Genomic DNA, 20,319 nt, shown 5'->3' on the forward strand with positions numbered 1-20,319 from the left:
GATGGATAACAACAGACCTGGCATTTCTTCAAAGTGTATTGTTAAATCACGCATGAGGAGGTGGATTGTGAAAGTACAAGGGAAAGATAAGCGATTTGCAAGTTCAGAACAGCGAAAGCATTTGGCCATGAGCAGCGAAAGTAGTTGGTAGTCAATCAGGAAAAGTGGCAGAAATCAAAAGCAGATAGCCAGGTTTGATTCAGCAGAGATACGGAAGGATACGCTGTCTTCAGTTTGGCGGGATTTTCATTCGTAGTTTTCGGCCCAAGAGAACAGCCCCCCCCCCCTTTTTTTGCCAGTATCGGGGCATGCACGAAGAGCCATTTATCTCAATGGTTATATGCTCGTTCGCAAAAGCGGCTTGCTTGTCTACCCCCGAATAAGGTAAGCTGCCAGTGTTCAGCCGAGCCTTCTGGTCCTTCATAAAGTCATTCTCTTGGGTTCGATAGCAGAACCGCGCAATTATGCTCTTTTGACCACGGGCGGTATTCTCGTAACTGTCGCTTTTGAAATCGTCCCTTTTGAGTCCCTTTCATCGTGACGTACTTTCGGTTAAGCAGTAAGCGTTGGCAGTAGGTTTGCCCCACTTGCTGTACGTCCCTTCCGTTGTTTGCTTCTAGCCAATCAGGGCTCGCCAAAAGGGACACTTTTGAAAGGGACGCAAAAGGGACAAAAATCGAGAATACCGCCCCAGACCTGGCTTGTACCCTGTGCATAATTTCTAGATCTTTAAAAGAGGCATGGCATTTTGCTTGTTCACCAATAAGGAAATGATAGGGACACGATCATATTGTTGATCGGCAGGTACACCTTTCACTTCGATATTGTTATTTCTTGGATACTTCTCTAGGGTATAAATCTTGGCTTACAAGACGGCGTTCTCAAGTTTCAGAGCGTTCATGGAGTGCACATACCATTTCGGTCAGTAAAAATGACATGAGCGACATCTGTGACATAGATGGGAAGCGCGCTGGGTTACGCCGCCGTGTTGTCGAGTACTATAACTATCCTAGTTCAAATAAAATAAAGTGTGAGTTGTGGGTGATTATGCGTCCGAAGAAGAAATGCGCCGAATAAAATAATTGTTATTCCTATTTGGCAGGAGTGACTTTTTCTTCAGAAAACTGATTTCATTACACTCCCGGACGCGTTCAATAACCTCTTCTCCGCATGTAGTACGTTGTTTCGCTGATACCATGAAATGTGTACCTATAATATTATAGCGCATATTTCAATACACCATCGTAAACGGTGTTCTTTTCATGGATAGCATAGCTGCTGAACTATATTTCTATATTTTATTGCAATCAAAGTTTATTAGATACAATTTAAACAAACAAAACTCCCACCAATTATACTAAAATGCGTTAATTTACGGTGAACTTTAGAGTTGCTGAAGCATGCATTCAACTGAAAAACCTTGCTACAACTACGCCTATGCCACGGTCTGTTATTAGAAAATTTAGAAACATCTTTATAAACATTGTTACGCTAGCTCTTTAAACACATCAAGAGGGAAAAGGACGACGCCCCAGTTCAAGTGTAATTACTCTGACTATACTCGGTTGGGCGAGTATAGGTTGACCCTGTAACAGACACGAAATAGACTTTTAATTTTGTTGCCCTAGAAATCGCGAAGAATGTTATTGTGTGTTGACAATCCCTTGTATATACTCAAAACATAGCGCACACAGACATCTCTTGTTGAAACAAAATGAAAAATGTGCTGCTTTTTCTAGAATTTGCACACTCTGTTTCCTTACACTACGTATAAAACTTCATCCGCCAAAGTACTCTTTTGTAGTGTAACAACAATTAAATTGTGCATTTCCTGTTTTTTTTTTGCTTTTCAAATAGCCGAACAAACATAATTCCGAATAAAGGTGATTCATTGCGGCTCGTACTCAGTGAAGTGTCACAAATAGGTTGGTATTCAAATAAATCAAAACAAAGAAAATCTTCAGAATGAAACAGCGAAAATACGCCGACGCCAAAATAGGCAATACTTCGCACCCTAATTGTAGAGGAACTACTATCTATTAGCTAGAATTTCTTACAAAAACATTTCAAGAATGACGGTACCTTGAAACACTTGAAAAAGCCCTCACTCCTAAAAGTTCACCAGGATGCACCGCGATAATACTTGTTACATGCTGTTGCAAGCTTTTCTTTCAAACCGAAGTTTGTGAATTTATAGTTTAGGAAGTGTAACAATGCATTTTTAGTAATGGTTATGAAAACTGTAGAATTTTTATACTCGTCGGCTGGTTTCAGATAAGACGTCCAGAATGGGTATTCACTTGTCAAACCCCACTCGTCAATAGGGTGATTTGAGCGGTTGACTTTTCGAAGGTAATTTAGAGCTTCATCTGTAAAATTTGTCCAGGAGCAGACACCTGTAATTACGGCAGAGCCAGAAAGAAGTTTTTTCAGACCAAAACAGCTGAACCAATGCGTGATATTTGAAACTATGTCAAAATATGTTTTTTTTTTTGGAGCGTGGCACAGTTAGGCGCAAACACTATCCACATGCGGTGTGACAGAGTAAATAAGTGTACTAATAAAGTGACCAATTTTACTTCAAAAAAGACTGCGCACATCACGACGCTTTGTAAAGTATGAACCGGCCTAAACGTTTTGGTACCCGTACCACAAGACGTATTCCAATTTTGTCTTTATTAGGTTTCTTTTCCCTGTTAAAACCGGAAGAAGCCTGGAGATATTCATACGGGATGCAGAAGTATACACTGTACGGAAACCACGCCGACGACGATGAAGCACTGGGTGGCACGAACTCAGCTCGAGCTCTCATGGTCGCATTGTAAATAGATTCCTTCTTTTCGTAAATATATCGCTTCACCAGTAACCAACCATAGCTCGTGTTATTATTTCTGCAGCCAAGTATGAATACTTTTGTTCCTATCAGCCCCCAGAATTGAAAACGAGGCATCTACAAGCTAAGCAGCTATGCTGTGAAACGTTTTTGGCGAAGTTCTGCTTAACCAGCACTGTGATAATCCTTACCGTATTTTGTTTTCAGCAGATTGAAGCTCATCCTTTCCAAAAATGGTTCTTAAGATTGATCGTCCGAGACCACATTTCTCCTTCCTTGTAGGGTGATTCTCTTTCTCATTTTTGTAGATCTGTCTTTTTCTGAATCTGTTTTCCAGCATTAGTGTTACCTGGATAATGCACCTTTTGTCACCCTCATGGTGCAGGTCCAGCCTAATTGCCCTTCTTTCTATAATTCTTGCAAAAAGCCGTTGTTTAAAGCTTGGTCTCTAACTGAATACGCCTGGTTTTATCGGTAAGCCTTGTTACAAATCATCGTCCTGGTCGTCTTGTTGAGCCAACCTTAGTATTTGGTGGGTGTGAGAGTCCCCTCGTTTTTCAGAACAGGAGCACTAATATTGACAAGATATGTCAGCGACAGGCGTTGCGAATTGTGGCCGGGGGAGATAAGTACTGCAGCGAATTTATAACGTTTTTTACGTGAGCAGAAAAAGAGGAGGATAACTATATGTTTTTTACAGGTGTTAAACTTGTTTGGGTAGACCGTAATCCCGAAGAGGCCGTTTCGCCGTTTTCCGCCACACCACGGCACGCGGAGCCGATGGTTGAAACGAAAGGCGTGTATGCTGCAGAGCTCCTCGAAATGGCGTTTCGTTAGATTTCGCGCTTTGTATCGGAATAAAAACAAAGCATACCTGATGTCATGGATGCAAAGCGACTCATAGAAACTGATAATGCATCTATTTTAGCTAGGATTGCAGCTATACGACTTCTTTATATGTGCCGCATGACGCCCTCGACACACGTACAGTATTCGCTGCTGCTAATAGAAAATGTCTGGCGCTTAAATAACGTACAGTTCGCTTTATAACGTACGCAAAGCGTTATAACGTATAACGTACTTTATGTAATCTGCATGGCCAATGCAGTTCATTAGAGCGTCATACCCGTGACGAATGGCTGAAATAATGGCTGTTGGGTAGAAGGACCCATCCTATTTTTAGGATTACAACGTTTAAGGAGTGTTACCCTGAGCGATAGCCTCAAGGATGCGGCAATCTTTTTTACACTTGCGCGTTAAAGGGAAGGTGAAGGGGTTTTAGAATCAAAAGAAAAGTTGACTAGCAGCAAGTACACATTGAATAGTTCATGTGTACGAAATATTTTCGCAATACATGCAATAGAAGCGGCGCAATGAGCAAACAAAAGTGGCCCGATGCCCCGCCCCCATCTCGCCGCGCGATGCCGGAAGACCGAAGAGCGCGGGCGAAAACCGGCTGAAAAACGTCATACCTGGACTTCCGGCCGGATCGACCGCCTCGGCCATGCTATTTTCGCCGCGTTTCCTTGTGAATGATACTTGTTGTTTTTGTGGTTGATAGCACTCATTTGTACAATTTTCGTGTTCAAAAAGTATGCACGAACGCCAAACGAGGCATACGTTATCATGCCGTATTCCTAAGCAGAATAATGCCACGCCGGGATGCTTGATAACATACGGAAGCGACATCCGAGATGGCTGTGCTTGATGACAGAGAATATACTACACTACGTTAAATACTTTGTAAACCGCTCCAACGCGTTTTTTTTTATGCGACGGGCGTGAATGTTCACATTAGATTCTAGATTTAGGAAGGATGGAGAATACTGCTGTACGTTGGCTGGGGATGTTTCGTTCCATTCCAGAAACCAAGTCACATTTGTTCAGGAAATAGTTGTTTCGTTAAACGCGTCGGTTTTCTTTCCCTCAGGCTCAGGCTCAGGCTCAGTTTTCAGGCTCAGGCTCAGTCGGTTTTCTTTCCCTCAGGCTCAGGACAGTGTGCAAAAAAACAATTTTTTGGCGAAACTGAAACAAGGGGCCAATTCTGATAGAAGTTCTCTCCCGGCTAAGAGGTAAACAGTATTCCTACAAAGTAAAAGAACCAAGACAACCAGATTACTTATTTTGCAAGTATACATGTCATCATAAGGTGATGTTTGTCGAATTAAAAAAAAACACCACTCCGAACCACCACCGTGCCATAATTTGTGTTGACTGCGGGGGCCTAATTTTTTGCCCAAGATTCCGTGTGGCTGCATATTATAACCTGGCAAGCACTTTTTGTCACTGAACCTCAAGTGTGCTCCAGTGACAGTCGGTGATATATATAATGATGATAGTAAAAAAACTAGGAGCGAAGAGTAAATATACGGCCTCTGTCCGACTAGCCCGGTAAATACTTAAATCTAGAAATGCTGAAACAGGCCAACGATTCATTATCACAAACGTTTGGTGATTGTTACCTAAATTTAATAACGTAACTACAACGTAACTGCCTTGTCCGACTGGTCTATTAATTATAACGAGGTGGCCGTAATATTGTAGCAGAATACGCAACGCACAAGCGAAAATCAAGCCCTACTACAGCCAATAATGCTGAGCAGGCACTAGTATACTGCAGTGTTTTCAGAATAAATGCATGTGAAGCAGTAAGATGCCACTCATCGAAGTGCAGCTAGCAATCGCAAAGGCGCCGGAGCGCCGCTGCCGAAATGGCGCGCGCGTGTGGGTCTGTGTACGGGGATGAGTAACGGGGCTGGGGTGGGCGACAACGAACAAAGGAAATGCGGAAGCAGAGTTTGCTTGTTGGTTTATGCGTGTACCGGCAAGATGTGTCTCGCATATACGTTTACAGCGCATGAACGCTATTTTTTCGCGCAGTGCACGTACGTGCTTTTCGCTGGTAGATTGTTTATAAAACGCCCATTAATCTTCGGCATAAATAGTTTTGTGTGTAATAAGAAGCAGTTAAGGCAGTACCTAATATTAACATAAGGTATAAAATCCCTCTATGCTGGTTGCCTAATTCAAAAATATTTTGATGGAACCCACTAGTCAACGTCACAGTCAGTCTTTGGGGCTCTCTGTCGTGTAAAGCAAATTTCAGCTCCAAGATAATTGAACCAACAGCACGGGAAATTATAAAACAAACTTCCAGTCATGTGCGAAAATTAAACTGCAAGCTAAATTTCCGCAATGGCAACCGTTCGATCGTTCGCAATGCTTCCGACAACCCGCGCGGCCGACGGGTGTCCTCCTTTGACGTCATGACGGGCGCAACCAATCAGGGGCGTCAAAAGACGAAAAGCGGGCGTCTTTCAAACGGGGCCGCGCTTTTTGCAAGATAAATGCCACTTGGACTCATGTACGATAAATTTCAATGTGATATTCGGAATCAGCGCGTAAGAAACTATGTAACTGTTAATCTAACTCAATTTTTTTGGAAAGCGCTTCAGCTTCTCTTTAAGCAAGTTACGGTTTCAATATCAGTCGCAACAAATAACAAAATTGAAGTCAGATGTACCCCGATTTCATTGTATTCTTAAACGTAATTCGGTGGCCACAGGCAAGCCCAATTTTGCCTATTTTGGAGTGAATAGCCAAGACATTTACATTTTCAATAACTGATTTTGAACCACATGTCAATGTGTTAAGCAATGATGACAGCTTTCATGTTTGCTTCGGACAATATCCTCTTATATGTACACACTAAAAGTAGGGAACCAAATCTGTAATTAACGATCGTCCAAGAGCTGCATAGTTTATTGAACGTCTATTTACAAACTACACTGCACTTATATTCACAAATGTACGCTTTCAAGACATCGATGCATTGAAAGCGTACATTTCTGATCTGCTTGTCTTGACAAACAGAATAATTCAGACATGAATACAGCGTTGTTCGTGACAGTTGCACCAACATTGGCAAGCAGTGACCCCACAATCACTATGGACAGAGTGGTGGTAGCATATGTTCATCATCCCTTGCTGTGCACGTGAACAGAGGACAACGTTTTAGATGAGGCAAAATCATTGCTTTGTACGCACAAGCAGCCCGCGCTTTATTAGTATTTAGGATAAAAAGAAGCTGCAGCTGATTTCAAAGAGGCCTGTTCTTCCTCCATGACAATATCGTAGACTTGTCCGTATTAAAAAAATGCTGGCGACAACAGTGTTCGCAAAATCATTTTAGTTTGACAGCACAACCTACATAAAACTCCTCATAAGATTTTCTGCGTTGAGGGGTGCAACCGAATGCCTATAAGCTGCTTTCTTTGGATAGTGAAAGTGCTCCCTTTATTTAGAGAAAACTGAAGAAAGAATTATGAGTCATACCATCGTAAACAGCGGCTAATTGTCTTAGCTGAGTTGCATGCCGTAAGAAAACGAATAAAAATAAAATCTTGTAGTAAATTCAAAAAAGCATGAGCGCAAGAACATGATCAGTAGGCTGCATAGCCGGTGTACCCTGAACGAGGTATCAAACAAAAATATAGAAATGGTCAATTTCTAAAAATAACTGGCAAAAATCAAACACGGCGTCAATGTAAAAATGCAATGACTGCTCTCGATTGTTCTCCATAACCCACGCTATGCGGAAAAAAATATAATGGCTGTTCCAACAAGCAAGCACCCGATAAATCTGTCGCCGAAACGTTTCCGCACCCAAACGTCCGCGCACCGGAATGTCCGCACCGAAACGTCCTGCTCCGAAATGTCCTGCACCGATCAAATCAAGCAAAACGCGATTAACTTTTCGCCGTACAGTGACATATCTTCGTTTCCGTGCTATTCCTCGAAGCTTCTGAGACAAGTGGACTTCATGACCTGATCGTTTCGTTGGTTACGCGAATTCCGGCAGCGAAGACACGCAGCAACACAGGCCCCGCAAAGTCGCGTAGAGGAGTGGGTGCAAGCTGCCGAACCATCGGCTAATACCGCCACCTCGCGGCGCGGTGCGGAGTTAGCCAAATTACAGGTTTTTGCTTTGGGACGCGCCGAATTGGACGGCCGAAGCAACGGCGCGCCGCCGGCAGCCGATCACGGAGGCCATCCTGAGGCTGTCAGTAGGTCACCATGTCTTCGTAAGACATCCACATATGTGGAGGCGGAGAGGTTCTTTTTCACAAGAGGAAATAGGCCGTGATATTGGGGTATTTTCTGGGTAATCTAGCGTGTTGGACTCATGCAAGGTGCAATCCCACAACGAGACGCCCGGTGTGTGAGGTCGGGCTTAGGCATGAGCCGCGTGTTCTCTTTCCAGGAATGGGTGCGCAGCTGTCGATATAATAATAATGTCAGGTTGATGAGATTGGCCACATAGTGTTATTGTAGCTGTTGGGGATAACCGACAGTTTTTAATTTTTACCATGGACAGCGGGAGATATGACGGCGACATGTTTTTCGCCCCTGGTTGCTGCAAGGGCATTGGCAACGGCGTCGATGTACTTGCGGATATGAAGGCAGTGCCGGCCTCCCGTAAAGTATTCATGGACATTTTCAGAAGCCATAACATGCTTAATATTTGCGCTGGCTTAAAGCAGCAAGTTGTAACATTTTCCGCTGTGGAAAATGGAGCTGCTGTTGCGAACAATTTTTTAAAGGGGTTCATTTTTTTTAGAACAAAAATGTTTCGCAAATTGGAATTTTTGGTGTCCGCAGGTAAATATACCACGAAATTTCTGTGCGCGCCCATGACAGCGCGGGCCTCCCGACCGCGGCCCTGCAGTTAACAAAACCAAGAACATTCCTAGCGCTTGTGCGTGCGTACCTCGGGAGTACCGCCCAGCGTCCTCCGCCCGTTTTTCAAGCTAAGCGTGCCGACTGACAGAGATTCGCCAATAATGCGACACCTGTCCGGAAGTTCGAAAAAAAAACAAGAAAATGCCGATCGCTCGTGTGGGGGTGCATTGGGGCGACGGCCCAGCATCCCCTACGAACGTTTGGCAAGACAACAATCTCCACTTAGAAAGATAGCCAAGGCTGGCCGAAAAAATTCAAATGTTCGCCGTGATCGTTGCATCATTTACTCTGAACGGGATAGACTTAAACGTTTGCCTTAATCGTGGCGACGCTTGCTGGGAACCAAAAAGACACGTCATAGGGTACGCCCCTCCAAGGTGATGTCCAATAATTAACACTTCCCAAAAATGAGAGAAGCTAACACGTAAAGCAACAAAGATGGAGAAAATCGGCTGCAATCGTGGACTGTCGTGGTTGTCGCGAATGTGGCGTACAGCTTTCTACCTTACAGACCTACGGGTTGGTGCAAGTTTCCTCCATTTGTTTATAAATTAAAGAAAATTGTGAACAAAACAAGGTTTGCAGGGATCCCACGCTGATTCGAAACTGCACCCAATATCAAAATTGTGTTCGGAACATTCCTGAAATTTGAATTTTATGATTGCATACACGCGGGCATAATTCTTCTTAATCCGGTAGATTCATCGTTCCCCCTTCGGAACGTTTTAAGTTTCGACAACGAAACTGCTTAAAGTGGCGCTTTTTGTGTCATGGCTGAATGGTTTGAAACCAAAACGTAACCAGAACCGACCCGACCGCCGTACTCTTTTCGCTGAGCTATCACATGGAACATCAAACTTTTATATCTGAGCCAACCGCACGCCGGAGTACTCAGAAAATTGGCCTTCATTTACTCCGAAAGTATCACCTATATAAGAACTATTGATTTGCGGGTCTTCTTGATCTCAGTATTGAGTTCGTCACTTATACAGCATGCGGCAAGTAAAAAGAGCACACAACTGGCGCAGGATGAAACGGCACGTTTTTTTTTCTTTTTATAAGGCCACTTTCACGGTCATGGCTTGCTCACGTAGTTCGGTTATGCAGGTTTATTTCGTATCTGTACACAATTGCAGCAAAACAGCTTCGACTGAGTAAGGCTACGTGCGGATGTTCTGGTTGCATTTATACACGTTCACAAAGCACTTTCGCTGAGATAGAATTGGCTGAATTTATGAATGCGTAACAATTTTTGCCCAGGACACCAATGGACCAACTATACAAAGCTGTGCATCTGCGTTGGATACATAATTAGCAAGGTTACCCCATTTCACTGTTTGGCTCCATTTGTCCGATCTTGAAAGTGCAAGACAATAGGGTTATTTGGCTCATTTTACAGCGAAGCACAATAGTTTTAACACTCCCGGTTTTCAATCCAGTCAAGCTTCGTTACTCGGCACCACTCCACCACTCCTGCTCGCTATAGCGGACCCCTTTTTATGCTGTTATTCCTCTTGCCACCACTTATACCTCTTTCCCAAGTTGTTCAATCAGCGGACAACATTTCTGGCACCGTTATCAGGTGATTGCGAAGAATGAAGAAAGCGCACATGTGCCTAAAACCAACTGAAAGCTGCCGTCGCTGTTGGTGCCTCAAATTCTAGCTCGCCAAGTAACTGCATATCACCCCCCCCCTCTTGAAGAGCAACTTGCCCGGTTTTAACGCTGGCGTGAGCCATTACTTTTTGTTTCGCGTGAAAAACTTTATGGGCCACCTATTCGACGGTGTATGTCACACCTAAGTATTCGTCCATAACCATTCGCCTGTTTATGCATGCACGGGTCGGGGTGGAAGCAAGGACGTGCGGCACAGCTGGGCTTCATTGCACAGCCGATGACAGGCCTGTTTGGCTGGCGGGAGTTTTAAACGTAGAACGCTCAGGGCTCAATGCGCCCTTTAAGCTGTGCTTCGTAATCAAGCGGTTTGGGTCTGGGTTGATGTTTTACATAGACTGTAAGAGGCTTGCGACGTTGGAAGGAAACGGACAGCTATGAGTTTGTCCACTGGAATAAAGATCGAGGCTTCCTAGGTTTCAAGCCGCTATGGGATGAACTCATGTCATTCCCTTGGTTGAACAAGAGCCAAATTGAAGAAGTATCTACCTGAACAGGAGCCCCAATGGGCACAAAACAATGGAAAGCCGCCTCTGGCGCCGTTCCCGCCTCAAGTTCTTCTCCTCAACTACATGCCAATCCCGCGGTGATTAACAGCAACTTGCTAGCTTGGAACGTCGCTTTGAGCTAATATTACCTGTACAGATGGGCTTTCAGGGCGATATTTTCGACAGTGTCTTACACCAGTTGCCGCTTTATAAGTGCCCCTGTTTCGATTGGAGGAACGGTGGGAGGCGTGCACGAACAGCTATAACTTTTGTATCCTTACGGTGTTGATGAAATGTACGTTGTGCTGCCGGGAGGTTTAAACGTGACCGCAAGCGTCCAGTGTCATCTGTAGTCCAGTGTCATCAGTAGTCGATCGGATTAGGTTGGTGTGTTACACAAACAGCAAGTTGCCTCTGACATGGGAGGGAAACAGACAGCTCCATGTCTGTCCGCAGAAATGAAACTTGTGCCTTTCCAAGTTTCATTGTGATAATTGCCTAATAAGCATACCTATTCGCATATTCCAACAAACGTCTTTTATTTTGATGCACTTCCTGGACTGCGTCGAGCTTCGCAGGTAATGCCTCTTCACAGAGTAGAAGGACAGACGTATTTGCATTTTAGATGCGACGCATCTCATTCACTCGCCTTGTCCCTGCATACGGCGTTGTCGTTGTCCGTCCACACCCCTCCCCCATTCTCCTCGCTGCGCGAGCTGCGCTCTCCGCCGCTCACCCCCTCTCCTCTTCGATAACGAACACTCTCTCGCGAGGGGCATTGGATTGGATTGCATTGGATTGGCTTGGCTTTGCTTGGATTGGATTTGATTGAATTTGGATTGGATTGGATTAAATTGGATTGTGTGGGATTGTGTTGCGTCATAATTGCGCCATGTTGCGTCATAGCCGCGGCAGGGGGTTCACGGCACATTTCACGCGATGGGAGAATCAACCTAACGAAAACAACGGAACCCCCTATGCGTCGCATTTACACAGGGGTTCCCGCGAGGGTAGGTGGGAGAAATTTTTTTTCTCGTTCCCGCGAATCCCCCGCCATCAGCCGTTCTAATCAAGTGTCCGCGGAAAAAGGTCATCACTGCCATCCAGAAGTTACGACTGAAACAGGCAGACGCGACGGCTCGCCTGAATCTGCAATACGCGAAGCAGGACCTCAAATGGGAAAAAAGGACCATGATAGTACGAACGAGAAAAAAGAAAACGTAGGGGAATTCAGCAGGCTCTGCGCCTGCGCAGTGCAGTAATTATACGCTCGGCATACCGTCGCCAGCGGGTCTCCAACCGTAAGTAATCCTGGCAGCAACGTTGTGTCACATAACAAAAGATTGGCAGAAGATAATCGGCAGTCTCTGAAACAGGCTCTAGGACTCCCCATATACTAATCAACAAAGCGCTTGTATGAGATGGGGGTCCACAACACCATCGACGAACTTGTGGAGGCCCACCTTTCTAGTCACTGAGTACGGCTTAGTCAGACCGAGCACGGAAGACAGGTACTCCAGAAGTTGGGATGGACAGTCGAACCCACACTAACTACGAGTAAACTACCAGAAAAAGAGAATTCAGTTTGATCATATGCAAATGTCGTTTCAAATCGCGTGCCATCAGCCGCAAAGGGTTCGCACAACATCCGACAGATGGCGACGAGTGTACTGGCCAGTAGGAAGACGCATTGAAACATCCCCCTCCCGAGGGGCACGATCAAATTCAGAGAATTTCCGGGGGCGCACGACGTTAAGTAGTTTGCGTTACGTTAATGCTGTTGCACTTGTGGCAACTGCTGACGAGAGAGCGCTCGTCAGCAGTAATTTGAATGAGTCAAGGATATAAGGCGCGTCCGTAGCCTCCAATTCTGTGTTGGCTTTGTGGCGCAGTGGTTAGAGCACAATGTACATTGCGTTCTGCCCGCAGGGTTGAGGGATCGAAACCTGGCGTCGGATAGTAGTTCTTTTTTTTATATAGTAGGGAGGGGTGCGGTGCGGACTACGGACGCCAACGCGGGTGACATCGTGAGTTACTGAAATGCTGTGCATTTAAAACAAAGAGAGGTTTTTATTGATTGTAGGGTTTAACGTGGCCGACGCAGCAAAGGTGATGAGGCGCGCCGTAGGGGAGGGCTCCGAACTAATTTTCACCACATGGGGATCTTTAACGTGTGCCGATATTACTTACACACGGGCGTTTCTGATTTTCGTCTCCATCAGAAAAGCGGCCGCCGGGGCCGGGAATCGAACACGCTACCTTGGGATTAGCAGTGCAACGACTACAGAGAAAGGTGTAGATTATGATCAGAACGAACTCAGATGTTTCATAGTGCGAACTCGAACCCCGCGAATAGCCCTTATTGCACTAATTTAAATTTACTTTTGAAATTTCCCTGGTTTCTATCACCACTGCAAGTGTGTTGGGCAAAGAAATGATGGCCCCACGTGACGATGAGAAAACCAGCCTCCCAAAATATTGAAGAATGTCTTAACAGAGAACACAACAGCAATAACCCACTGCATGGCTCTACTTTGAAGAGGCCGAGCTAGTTTCACAAGCGCCAAAAAACAAACAACCTACCGAAGATTGCCCCGCACAAGGCTTTAAACACAGCGAAACTGCACGATTCCTTCCTACGTGAGCACCTAAGGAGTCAACGCATTTGGACAAAGTTTCAGATTGTTGATTTACATGTTAGGTCATCGCTTGGCACTGTCCTAATTGTAGTCTTCGTCATATGCATCGATATCGCCGTGTTTCTTACGCCAAGCACTGCATCCGCGGTAGCGCTTGTCAACAGCGGGGGCGCAGCGGCTTTGCGCAGGTGCACGACCCATGCGCGGCGTTCCTGAAGTCACGTCGAAGTTACGCGGAGCAAGTGTTGCGCTAGCTGTGGCATTGTTTTTTAAGTGCGAATGCACTTTATAAGCGACCCCAAACCTTCCACCGCCGGCGGCGGCGGCGGCGTCCGCAGTCCTCCTCTCTCTACCAACGGCGTGGAGCGGAGAGGAGCGTCGGTAGCAACGGCGCGGTGACGTCACTTCACCACGTGACCGCGCTCGCTCCGCCTCCTCGCCGTGGCTGCGCGGATGCGCGCCGCTCCCCGCACCGCTCCTCGCGCCGTGACGTCATGGTATGACGTCACAGCGCGCCTCCTCTCCCCAGCAGCTGCCGCGCGCCTCTCTCTCCACCGTGACGTCACACTCTCTCCTCTCCCCCTCGCTCGGCTGCAGCTGCTGTGCGCCGCTGTCCCTCTCCCCTTGCGCTCGCCTCCTCTCTCAGCCACCTGGCTCGGCGCGCTCGACGCGGCATACCCCCCTATATGTGCAGCGATAAACTGCCAGACCTCCGTGGGTCGACTCGCGCGCGCTCACGGGCGAATGCCAACGGATTTTAACTTTACTCCCCCTCATAGCATCACCCCGTGCATTCGCACTTAACCATGTTCACCCTCGGGGAAATGCTTGGGAGTTTTGCTAAACAACGCGAGGCGCTCTTCGGGGATTTGGTCAGTTTTTTTTTCCTAACGCCACTGCTCGTTCCGGGGCGCTCGGCGGTAACCGCGAGGCACGAGCTCACCAGTGCTCGGTGTTTTCTTGGTATTTTAATGCCTTACACGCACACATTAAGGCCAACTACAAAAGCTCCGCTGTTGAACGTCGTACCCTAATAAGGCCGCACTGTAAACGGAAAACCAGGCGAACCGCAACAGTGAAACAGGAAACGATGAGAATGATGTGTTCTCTGAATGTGAACCAGATATCGTTCTTCCTACCGTACCGGAAACTTGCCGTCCCTAGAGAAAACCGAATAACGCCTTCACCAGGACAGCATACAGCGCAGCCCTCGACATCCTAATGTACATGGTCGCCTAACTTGCACTGAAACCGGTTCTTTATAACTTTTTGGAGACGTAGGGAACCAACAAACCTAGCGCAGGAGAAGCTTCTTGAAAACAAAAATGGCTCCAATGCACCCTGTGAAGCTGCTTCGATAGCAAAGCCTTAAAGGAGTACTGACACCAAATTTTGACGCCTAAAAAATACATTGGCTTCAGTAGTTTGTACAGATGCCTCACAGAAATGTTCGCAGCGGTCCGAGGCCGCAATCACATCTAAAATTGATTTTGATTGTCCAGGCCGCGAGCTTCGACAAATCGGCAGCACTAGCGAAATCGCTTTCGGCGTGACGAAACATTGGCCTGCGTGTCTGGCCGGTTCAGGGTGACGTCATATAGTCGTTTTCGGAACCGGAGACGATATCCTGCACTGCTGTTCTCGGTGGTATTCGTTTGGCCAGGAGACGTGGGCGTAGCTGTGTGAGCAATGCTTGTAAACTTTGCGTGTTTGACGTCTTTGCTCTTCAGTTCGTGGCCGGCGCGTGGTGTTCCCTTGTACTGGTGCCGAAAACTGCGCAATGTCGACGGGCACTGCGGCGACGCGGCGGTGGGCGTTGCCGAGCTCGCCCAAGTTGTGCTATGGCAAGCTCGCGGAATGCGAAGTACTGCTCGTGGAAGCCTGTTCGAGCAAATCGACGACGACGCCAAGATGCATTATTCTCCACGCGACGACATGCAGCGCTAAACGTGGACTGAGTTCGTGCACGGCGGCGGCCGCAAGAACTGTCGCCCAAGCCAGGGGGTCGCGCAGGTGGCGCCATCTTTCGGCCACTCGCCGCACCGCGGTGCCGGCAGTGCTGGATCGGAGAGCCGAAGCTCCGCTGCCGGTCAGCTAGGCTTACCATCGCGGCACATATCTGAACGCCACTTTTAAATTAAGCGCTGATAACAACCCCTAGCACAATTTTTCAACACACTAACATCTACTTTCTCGCATGTGGAACTTTTGCGCAATCAGATTGATTAGAAGAGTGGCGACAAGCCGTTGCTATCACGGTCTGCGCCGGTTCGAGCCGCAGTGATATTAAAAAAACGAACGACGGCGAAGACATCGCCGGCCTAATCGCCTGGCCACATAAAGTGGTTCTGTCTGTCGGGTGGCAGCGACTCATCCGAGTCTGACGATTCAGGCGACATGTCGACTGCGCGGGCGAGTGCTGACCATGTGCAATCTTAGCAGACGCTGCGGCGAACGTCCCTGACGTCACGGGTAAGACCATGACGTAAGGCTGGCACGCTTGCAGGCTGGCCTTCGAACAGCCATTTTCCCGCGCGGCGACCAAATTTGAAACTGGTTGCAATAAACGTGCTATAATTAATTCTGCGTTGGTGGTTGACGGCTTTCGGTTCAATTTTCGTAATTACTGGGCCAATAGGTATTGTTTACAGCATAAAAACTGAAAGCGAGAAATTTCGTGTCAGTACTACTTTAAAGGAGCCATGAGGACAAAACACAAGCTCGGTTCATTCGAAAGATTGCTTCGACAGAGTCATACTGACGCCTCCGTTCACGCACACTTCCCTCAAATAAGCTACATAACTACGAAAAAACGGAATGGCCATGCGACCCACTAGATCATTTCCCGAAACAGGAGCTATGATGTCACATGAGCAAAGTTGTTTGATTGGCTGAGGACGGAAAATGTAAACGCAAATTAGGCACGGCTTATAGGGTTTCCGAATGAACTACTTGCGCTTAAGTGCAATGCATAATCATTTTACAGCAGTAAGAATGGTACTGGAAACAATGAAAGTTACAAAAACGTATGTAAGCATAGAAGTACCAATGCGCACTGCTGTTGGTACTGGGTGCACTATGCTTCGTTTTAGCTGCATAGCACTCCGCCGCTTTGAAGTTGTTTTACAGGACACTGGCCATTGGCGTAAGAGCCCTAGTCTTACCTGACCTTGTTCTCCGAGGATACCCCAGATTTCATGAGACGACCACTTTTTACAATAACAAAAACACGGCAGGTGCAAATACGCTTAAAAACGAAGCAGCGGCGGACAACGGTTCGGGGATGACTATAGCAGCGCCATCTGGGAGGGCTCACGGACAGCAAGGCCGGAAACCCGAATGACGCAGTAGAATATGGTTTGAATACACGCGCTTCTGACGTCATTTGTGACTACGAAAAGCTACGATTTGGTGGGAGAATCAAAATTTTAACCTAAATTATTCAATTTCTCATTGAATACGACATCATTTTCTACCGGACAAGCGCTGGGGGCGCTGTAAAACGCGAAATCTTTCCAATAAAACAAACTTGTATTCTGTCTTCACGGCTCTTTTAAACGACACCCGCAACAATTGCCCATACGACGTCCCTAGAATGTACACACGTGGCTCTAGAAACAGTGAAACCAGAGATTGCGCCAGCTGTTACTTGCCATTCGTGGGGTTCGGGAGGGGGCAGGGTCCCGAACGCAGCACCGTCGGGCGCGACCTGGCTAGAGCGGCTTACGCCGCCACTGTAACCCATCAGCGCGTTGGCAGGAAGGCACTGAAGAGGAGTGTCGTTGCAAGGGTGAAACAGAGGTACCAAGCTATCCTTATGTGCTAGCTGGGGTCTACACCACCGCGCGACAGAACCGATGGCACCGAAACAATTTGGCCTGTCAGCTTAGTGATTCCCATTTACTCCGTGTGTACGAGATTTCGGCGCACGATAAAGATCCCCTGGTGGTCAAAATTAATCCGTAGCCCTCCACTACGGCGCGCCTCATCGCCTGCGTTTCGTCGGCGCGTTAGACCCTACAATCAATCAAAGTAGTTTGTTTAGTGATCTTGACAATTACGAGAAAGCTGAAAGAACTTTTACAATCGCCATTTATGAGAACCAGGTGCTTCTTTTGCCTTTTATAATACCCGTTAAAACACAACCGAATGAGTATTCACTAATTTATAAAACGGTGTCCCATTCGTGGCGAGCATTGCGCAAAAGGCAGCGTTTGTTTGCCTACCACATCTCTGTATGGTGTCTATACATTTCGTTTTTCTGCCCTGCAAACCAATTCTTACTGTATCTTTTCCGTACGACCACCTATTCCCGTCGCGTCGGGATTACCGAGGAGGTTCTGTCGAATAAGTTAATCAAGCGGCGCGAAGAAAGCCCGCAATGGACGCTAAGCTGCGACAAAACCGGCCCAAACAACCACCGCTAAATCTGACGACAAAGCGGTCCCACGGACGTGCCCGTTGGTGTGAGCATACACCTGCGGGTTACGGACGCTCGTCAAGCATTCGCCGTGCTGTCTACATTGTGCTCCGTGAGTGAAAAGCGCCCTCCTCTTCGCCAGATGCGTTTGGAGTTTCTTGTCGTGCACGCCACGAAGGATCCCCGGGGCTGGTAGAGGAAAAAAGCTTTGCTTTAAAAAGTCGGGAAGGCTGCCGTATGTCAGTCACTCCTCCCCCCCCCTACGTTCATGATGAACATGTTAGCTGTCAAGAAAGTCGCCATGAGAACTTCCCAACCGAACTAATTGTGTCGAAACCTAAACAAGGGCGTGTGAGATCAAATTCCGTCCGTTAAAGTCCCATGACTATGCAAACTTAGTATACACCCAACTCGAATGTACTGAAGTACTCCGGAAGCAATCCTCGCGGGGGACTACTTTGCCATCTGTGCGACTGCATGACATTTTCCCACATACAGGAGCGAAAGAACCTGAGATTGGAGTCATCCTCTTTGCTACCGGACTAACGTAATTATCGAATAGAAGCACAAATATTATTAGATACCATCATTACAGCATTTCAAATACTATTAGAGACAGATTACATAAATTACATTATACATTACGTGAAATACATTCTACAAACTATATCGAGTACATTCTCTATTCTCCAATGAGAGCTCCCAATTACATGGACACTCAAACGCGAGGGTTTCTAATGAACCAAGGTTGCTGACAGGAAGCACCCGAACAAACGTACGACGATCCTTGCGACCGCGTCTCCGACACTACCTTTCCTAAAAATATGAAGCGAAAATATTGCCTCTTTCAATACCTACGAATACCATCCTTCGCATACCCCACAGGGCTTCAAAGCTGAATAATAGCAATTTATGCTGGATACAAACCAGTCTACATATTCACCAATCTATTTGAGTGAAGATGCATTGCAGGAAACATCAGACGGGCAATAAAAACTGTGCTAAATGCGGTAAGTATGCATCACCTTCCATACAACCCTCCTCTTCAAGGTCATGCTCATGGGAGAACAACGCAGACTTTGCCCAATGAATTTCAGCGAAAAATGGGAGGCAGCGTGGACGAGCTCATCACCTCAAGATCAGCCTTTGTATAAACAAGCTGCTGCTCCCAGTGCTCTAGACTTCGGGTCCCCCTCTGCACACGCTCTCAGTATTTCTTACTGAACAAAAGTATTCTTTCAATCTCTCTCTAAGCAAAATCTAGAATGTTCAGTCCTGCCCCGACATAAAGGAATAAGCACTTTGAACCACTGAAAGTGTCGCTTTTTCTCTGGAATTGATCAACACCAAGAAACCAGAACCTTTCACGCGCGCATTTTAAGCCATGAGGACTGTACAGAAGTTCGGACTTCTGCGGAGAATAACACATCACACCGCGTTCTTCAGCGTAAGCTTCCATTATGTTGAGAGCTTCTTGTAAGCGGTCTTTCAAGTGCGCGTCGCTGCCTCCAGCCGTCTATATCATCATGTCATCAGCGTGTAAACTGTGATGCACACGGGGGGGAAGAAGATGAGTTAGTATTATAACTGCTACATTGAAAAAAATGGCCATGGGACCGATACCTGAGGGATGCCACGATTACGAAGAGATGGTAGCTGATTCCATGCTCCCACCCACAAGTTCCGCCGTGCGGTTAGTAAGAAAGGCCTTAATGTATTCGTAAGTTATAGGGCCCACATGGAGGTCTATCAGATTGTTCAAGATCGCATCGTTCAAAGATTTGCTGCGTAGCCCTTGTGCTGCCGCGCGCACTTCGCAGACGGTGACAGGGCTGTCCAGTTCCCGATTACAGGTACCGGTGTACTTGGGTAGGGGCTGAGCACGCACATACCGGCGCTGTTTTCCAGCGAACTTTTCTCATGGGAGTCGTCACAACTGTGCGGCAGGTCTTTAAGATTGTTCAGCAGTGTACTGTTGCGACCATCTCTGTCTAATAAACAGTGGAGGGCCTTTCATATCCGGCCCACTCCCATACTATGTTTCATGGGATCGCAAACCTTGTCCCAATGTTTTCTGGGTTAGCCGAGTTGCATGTACTTGCTTCTTTTCTGAGCCGAGGCAGTCGTCGCCTGAGAGACCGATTGTGTTTTTGGCGTTGTAGTCGTCTCGGTATGCTTGTCTGGGCTTCTGAGCTTCCCACCACTATCTACATCAGTCAGCCCAGCCTCCTCTGGTATGATTTTGGATGCCAGCTTGACGTGTTCCTGAGGTTCTGCTACCCGTTACTTGATATCCCTGAAGAAGGTACTGGTAGGGGGGACCGCGGACCGCAAAATTTGGAACGTATCGCAGTACGTGATGTGGAGCTTTCTACCACACTGGAGGCGTGGGTGGTCGGCCACTATTGAATTCTCAACGATGTCAGGGTCACTGCTTACGTTTTGGTAACTATTATTCCGGGTGGATTTTGTGGCATTTTGGTGAAAGTACGATCTCGGGTAGTATCTCGCGTGACGAAATTT

At 46.9% G+C, this 20,319-nt stretch overlaps 1 long non-coding RNA gene across 1 annotated transcript in view; it reads right to left on the reverse strand.

The window, feature by feature from the left end:
• Positions 1-2,232: 2,232 nt before the first annotated feature.
• Positions 2,233-20,319, reverse strand: part of LOC144139419 (uncharacterized) — a 54,831-nt gene continuing 36,744 nt past the window's right edge. Inside the window, exon 4 of the long non-coding RNA XR_013316202.1 lies at positions 2,233-2,396. This is a non-coding gene — a long non-coding RNA (uncharacterized LOC144139419). The remainder of the gene's footprint in view (positions 2,397-20,319) is intronic.

Source organism: Haemaphysalis longicornis, unplaced genomic scaffold, assembly GCF_048455015.1.
Source record: "Haemaphysalis longicornis isolate Haplotype H1 unplaced genomic scaffold, Haemaphysalis longicornis Haplotype H1 scaffold_5, whole genome shotgun sequence".
NCBI lineage: Eukaryota > Metazoa > Arthropoda > Arachnida > Ixodida > Ixodidae > Haemaphysalis > Haemaphysalis longicornis.